Source organism: Helianthus annuus, chromosome 3 (genome assembly GCF_002127325.2).
Source record: "Helianthus annuus cultivar XRQ/B chromosome 3, HanXRQr2.0-SUNRISE, whole genome shotgun sequence".
NCBI lineage: Eukaryota > Viridiplantae > Streptophyta > Magnoliopsida > Asterales > Asteraceae > Helianthus > Helianthus annuus.
Window position 1 is genome coordinate 60,173,004 of NC_035435.2, and position 7,304 is coordinate 60,180,307.

The window sequence follows — 7,304 nt, forward strand, 5'->3', positions numbered from 1 at the left end:
TTCTAACAAGTTTCAATGATTAATACCCCACCATTGATTTTAAGAAAAAAAACAACCTGATAAACTTACAAACAAAGCCGACAACTATAATCACCCCTTTTATTCTATTGGACCAACTTGTTGGTGGGCTAACCTATAGGTGAAATAATGGAACCAACTAGATCACATGGTGGCTTTTATCTTATAGCCTTCCTGATTGGGCTGAAAGTTAATGGGGTTGCATTAGATCATGATATTTAAATCAACTCATGTAAAATCCTACTAGGCCGACAAAACTGATGTTCTATTACATAGGATTGGACCGATTAAAACACATGGACTCACATGTCAAATTCTGAACCAGGAACAATTAACAAGAACTGTAATTACACGCCTATCATATGTTACGATTCGGTTTTTAATCAAGAATCAAAATCATGAAAACAGTTAGTATCAATCCATGCCACTTTATCTCACTATTCCATGTTAAAATAAAACATAAACTAATTGTTACAAGGAAGTGCCATATTATTTTTATAATGGTGCAAGCATCAAAAGATAGCAGCAATGAGTCAAAGCTTTAAAAAACAACAAACAGATTACGTGAATCATATATCAAACTAACCGAAGTGTAGGAGATGCAACTAACAGGCTTTGATGACGAAGGGGGGGATTCTCCTGTCGCACGAACTTTCAGAAGCAGTAGGGTTTGTTTTGAGTTTGAGTTTTAACCATAACAAGATACGTATACATATATAATACATGTAAGGGCGGTTCATAGTTTTGGCCGATAATGGGCTCAAGCCCATTACTTTGAGCTGCCATATCACGTGCAAGATTGCATTGTTTTTGTTTTGGCCGATAGTGGGCTTATGTCCAATCAACTAGTGCCGAGATATATAAATCAAGGGGATCGAATTGGGCTCTAAATATATTGTGGATCAATGCGTAAGCAAATAGAGGTATAATTGTGTCGAGGACTATATGCGCGGCCCGAATCGTAAATAATATGATAACCAGCCCAAATTTTAGGGTGTGCACAATATATAGTTGGCCCAAGTACATGGAATACCGACACGTTTACGTTTAATAACTAATCATAGCAAAAGTGAAAGAGGAAATCAAGGAATCAAAACTTCAAGACTAATCTTGGAAATTCGGGTTGTCACATCATCCCCAACTTGAAAGAAATTTCGTCCCAAATTTAGCACGTAGTCACTAAGGAAGCTAGTTAGGTTGCGTGGTTTTCCTGATTTTCCTGGGGTGTCACATCATCCCCCCGTCGATTCGGAATTTCATCCCGAAATTTTTGTAGTAGCTTCAGCCTCAGTAGTGGTTACACTGTTTCCGAACAACTGGGGATACCTGAGTTTCATTTGATCTTCTCGTTCCCAGGTGAACTCTGGGCCACAACGGGAGTTCCAACGAACTCGAACAAGAGGCATTGCATCAACCAATAGGCACCGGTTAGTACAAAGGCTAACGAGAGGTTTACCATAATTAAGGTAACTGTCGTAGAGTCAAAGATGTGACTCTTGTAGTGCAAGGGGAAAAAGAGGTAAAGTGACAACTCAGTACAAGAAATATCATTAAAACAATAAAATAAGAAAATCCATTCAAATTGAACCACATAAGTCACTACATTGAATATTCGCAAAAGTTTTAATCACCACGATTGTTTACACGAAAACAACTGAAAGAAAAATAACTAGATAAACGAGTGGAAGACGAGTCAGTCGTCCACGTCTCCATCCCTGAGGTCACTACCATCATCATCGTCTCCGTCATTATCCGGGACCTCCTCCGGCTCTTCTTCCTCCTCTTCCGGCTCTTCCCCCGGAACCTCTTCCGGTTCTTCATCAGACTCTTCCACCTCTGGCTCGGGAGGTGCCGGGACTGGGGCTGGCTCGGGTTCAGGTGCGAAGCGGGCTTCCTCCAACTAATGGACCCTCCAATTCATCATACCTAGCCTTTCGGCATGCGAGTTAAGCCTTTCATGATCCACTCGAGCATCTCTCATTATCAGACCTTGTACCTCGCGCCCTTTTAGGGCTTCTGCCTTCAAATCAGTAGTTCTCCTATTAAGTTCCTGTATCTGCTTCTCCTGAGCTTCCACTCGCCCTCCTAGGGTAGCAACCTTTTTTTGTAATTTCTGATTTTGCTCCATTAAGACTTGGTTTTGTTCTATTAAAATCTGGTTATAATCTCGGGGGGCCTTATTCACAGCAGACTCGGCCCGGGCGCTGAGCGAGTTAACTGGTAGTGCATGCGTAGGTCGGGAGGACGACTCCCCGCCCTACGCGAGTCTCTTCCTATAAGCCGCACGCGTCTCCACCTGACGCGGGGGTGAGTGAGTAGCAGCGGGTGCCTTCCCTAGCACCCGGGATTGGTCGAAAGATGCGGACGGTGCAGACATGCCTGTTGAGTTGATGACGTAACGCAAGTTAAACGAAAGAATGCACACTTACAATGTACCAAAAGAGGGTATTGACGCAGAAAGGGAAGAAAAAGAATGACAGAAAAGGGTAAGCACACAAGGTTTCAATCAACAGTTGCTACATTACTATGCGTACCATAAACAATACACTATGCAACAAATAAACAGGCAATATAAGTATAAACCATACCACCTATGGTGTTGAGTCTTGCACGTGGAGCGAAGCGTCGTTGTGGATCGTTGAGCACTGTACAGGTTATAGTCTGGTTTTTATCAGAAGATTTTTCCCTTTTAAATCCAAGTTCACTATAACCAATGGCTCTGATACCAATCTGTTACACCCCCAAAATCCACATGCGGAGTATCACCGCTTGGAGGCGTGACTAACCAGGATCAAGCCACCAATCATATTGAACACCGCGTATAAGTAAATATAAAACCCAACCGTAGTATAATTGGTGTCCAAATAAAACATAGTTTAAGTAATCAGTGGAAGCATAATGTTTAAAACCAAAGTATAAGTTCAAAATGTAATAAAGGTTTAACATGGCATAAGTCTATCCATGTCCCACAACGTCCACGCATCTTCGTGCAAGCTCCTGAAATACCTAACGACCTGCAAGGCATGTAACAACGAGTCAACAACAAAGTTGAGCGAGTTCACAGTTGGTTGTTTAGTTATAGTATTCATTTCGTAAATCAAATGTTCGTTTTGTAAACCATGTATCGAATTAATTTGTATCGCGGTCTCCCAGACATGTGTGCGAAGATTAATGGGGGCTTCCCATGTGTTACTAGACCGGGTGTATCGACTGCTACGAAAATGTAAGAGGTGCCCTAAGTCAATGTCTATCATCATTGACCCTTTGCCCATAGTCCATTAGTACACGCCCGTTCGAACGACACAGTGTGAGGTTTGTTAAACCTAATAGCGCTACTAACTAATACCATGTTACCTCCCTGGTAACCAAACAACACGGAGGGACTTTAAAGGTGATAGGATGAGTATATTATCCAACATTCCCGTTTTTACCCAAAAGACTTATCCCTCCCCGGGATACCCACTGACTGTCCCAACCACCGAGACGCATGCTCAATAGATGAACTCACTTATGCGGCCCAATCTTTACACATCAATTCATATAATTTGCTAACATAGAAATCAAATTATCACAACATTGATAATTGTAATACCTTGACTTAATAAATCATTCCTATGCCAACCCAACCCTTTATTCTAACAAGTTTCAATGATTAATACCCCACCATTGATTTTAAGAAAAAAAAACAAGCTGATAGACTTATAAAAAAAGCCGACAACTATAATCACCCCTTTTATTCTATTGGACCAACTTGTTGGTGGGCTAACCTATAGGTGAAATAATGGAACCAACTAGATCACATGGTGGCTTTTATCTTATAGCCTTCCTGATTGGACTGAAAGTTAATGGGGTTGCTTTAGATCATGATATTTAAATCAACTCATGTAAAATCCTACTAGGCCCACAAAACTGATGTTCTATTACACAGGATTGGACCGATTAAAACACATGGACTCACATGGCAAATTCCGAACCAGAAATAATTAACAAGAACTATAATTACACGCCTATCATATGTTACGATTCGGCTTTTAATCAAGAATCAAAATCATGAAAACAGTCAGTATCAATCCATGCCACTTTATCTGACTATTCCATGTTAAAATAAAACATAAACTAATTGTTACAAGGAAGTGCCATATTATTTTTATAATGGTTCAAACATCAAAAGATAGCAGCAATGAGTCAAAGCTTTAACAAAACAACAAACAGATTACGTGAATATATATCATACTAACCGAAGTGTAGGAGATGCAACTAACAGGCTTTGATGACGAAGGGGGGGATTCTCTTGTCGCAAGAACTTTCGGAAGCAGTAGGGTTTGTTTTGAGTTTGAGTTTTAACCATAACAAGATACGTATACATATATAATACATGTAAGGGCGGTTCATAGTTTCGGCCGATAATGGGCTCAAGCCCATTACTTTGAGCTGCCATATCACGTGCAAGATTGCATTGTTTTTGTTTTGGCCGATAGTGGGCTTATGTCCAATCAACTAGTGCCGAGATATATAAATCAAGGGGACCAAATTGTGTCACGACCCCCGACCCACCCTGGACGGAATCGGGTGCCGTGAGCAGTCCCGTGGTACCGGTGATTATTTTTGAAAAACATTGCAGCGGAATTTTCATCAGGACCGTGAGTTAGGAAAAATATCAGAGTTTAGAAAACACCGGATTTTATTTAAATAGATGGGATAATTCCCTATTTTAAAATGGTAGCTTTAATAAAGATAAGTTTTATTTTATAAAACAATATTTCTTTAATAAGCCATTTCTTGATGCCTTTCAGTGCCGTATCCAGCCTTTATTCCAATCTAGGGTAATTACCTGAAACATGTTGGAAAAAGGTTTTGTCAGCGGGAATGCTGAGTGAATTCATTCCATTTTTTTATACAAATATATTGTTATACCTTACAGTATTAAGGTTTTATATTTATTTGCATTTACCTTACTCAATCAGTATTTTGTCACATAATAGCAATTCCAATATAACAGCAATAATATCACTCATTGGTTTACTTTCATCCAATAGTGAATTAATCAAATAACTATACTTTACTGTTATTCAATTTATCTATCATTAGGCAATTCCTATGACTGGGTCATATCACTGTTGATCATTCTTTCAACTAGTGACTCTGACCATATCACTTGTTCATAACATTGTTGATCATTCTTTCAACTAAGGTCTTTGGTCATATCGCTGTTGATCATTCTTTCAACTAGCGATTCTATTCATGGCACTGTTGATCATTCTTTCAACTAGTGCTTCTGGTCATTATCACTGTTGATCATTCTTTCAACTAGTGATTCTAATTATAACACTGTTGATCATTCTTTCAACTAGTGTCTTTGGACATATCACTGCTGATCATTCTTTCAGCTAGTGACTTTGGACATAATGATGTCTTATTACTTTGTCAAACATATTATCTCTAGCACCAAGTCATGCAATCTAGAATAATGACATTTCATGTCAATTACTATAACTTACCAAAATATATTAATTCACTAATTGTAATATCAGGGTATAGTAACCTGACTAAAATTATTATACTTGACTATTTTACTATGGCATGCACCATTTAGATTTATATCTAATAATTTAAGAATAATATTAGTTATAATTGTGGTCATGCTAACTTCCTGGGTAATAGTAATGAGAATCAAATAATGCAAATAATGTATAATACCTCCCATACCAGTACAATATAATAACTTAATCACTGTAAGTATAACTGGTAACCATTTAGGATTTTTAGAAAGCATTTTATAATATAATTGTTTCACAAAAAGGTGATAAAATTGTGATAAAAGAGTATAGACTCACAAACGGTGAGAAAAGAGAAATGAACTCACATTGCAGATTTCTACGGGCAAAGTTTAGTCTACAGATATCCTTGATATATTGCTGATTCAATTTGGGCAGAGTCTGGTCTACTGATTAGCCTAATTCACACAAACAGGGTTGTAACTAATACAGCAGTTACGACAATTCACGAGATTAAACCTTCACAACGATTAATCAGTGCAATACTCGATAATTCAATCGGATTCACAACGAATAACAGAGCATAGTCCGAATTCGAACAGCACTCTAATATTCAAGTCGAAATCACGACGAATAATCAAAGTACAAGCTCAATTGAGCAGCACCTGGACTATCGTTGGATAGTTATAATCGATCGGACGTTGAATCGTAATAGCGATCGAGTTATTACCCTGATTGCGGCAGCGTTTCGATAATTGTGTGTGTTATGAACGAATTCTGTTATAACTCAGCGTATACAGCGAGTTTTTCCGTCGTTCAAGTGCCAAACTTCAAGTCCCAACCCCCTCTATTTATACCCGAATTTTGACACCGTCGCGTAGCGCGAGGGGTAACCCCTATAGGTGTCGCGCTACGCGAGTGGTCACCTATTTTCTATAGGTAGCTTCGTGTCTAAGTAACTTAGCTGAGTTGATGAAATTATAAAATTCTAAACGGCCAGAAAGTTATTTAGATTATCGTAACTAGGTTTTTGCCCCCCCTGAGTTTTAGGGGCCCTGATCCTGATTCTGATTGTTCTGGAAATTTTAGGGTTAGTGCAGAATTACTTGGGTTTCTCAATTAGGGTTTCCTTAATAGCTAATTACCATCCTAATTATGGTTTTTAGTGACAGTTGTTACATCCTCCCCACCTTAATAAAAATCTCGTCCTCGAGATTTGGGTTACGATATTTCTGTTAGATTTATGTCATAATTTAGTCAATGGAACTGGATTCTTTTAAGGTAAATGACACAGAGTCAAATTTTGTGAATACTAGTTGTATCAGTAGGGTTTTAAAAAAAATCCAACTGAAATAGTTCAAGAAATCGATGACCACTGAATGAGATGAAATGATATAGTTTCGAATAGGACTAGGTTCAAGTCAACAGATATATGATCAAATAGATATCTGTTTACAGTTAGTGAAATGACTTTTTAGAATAAAATTCATGGTCAAAAGGAAACTTACTTTGATTGGCAACTGGGGAAGACTCAGAATCAATAAGGTCAGAATGAAATAATAGCACGAAGATCATTGTTAATTATCGAATCATATCAAGAGAAAAATCAGTGTGTTGATAGTGCAAGGATACACTAGAATGCAATAAAGTTTAGTGCATCATTGTCTTAATACACAATTGTATCAAGACTATTTTCAAATGATGAGTCAAATGAAAGATATACGTGGTTTTGAATGGTTCGTATGATCCGGATTGGCCCAAGCTACAAGTTTGTAACGATTCCGCAAGGTG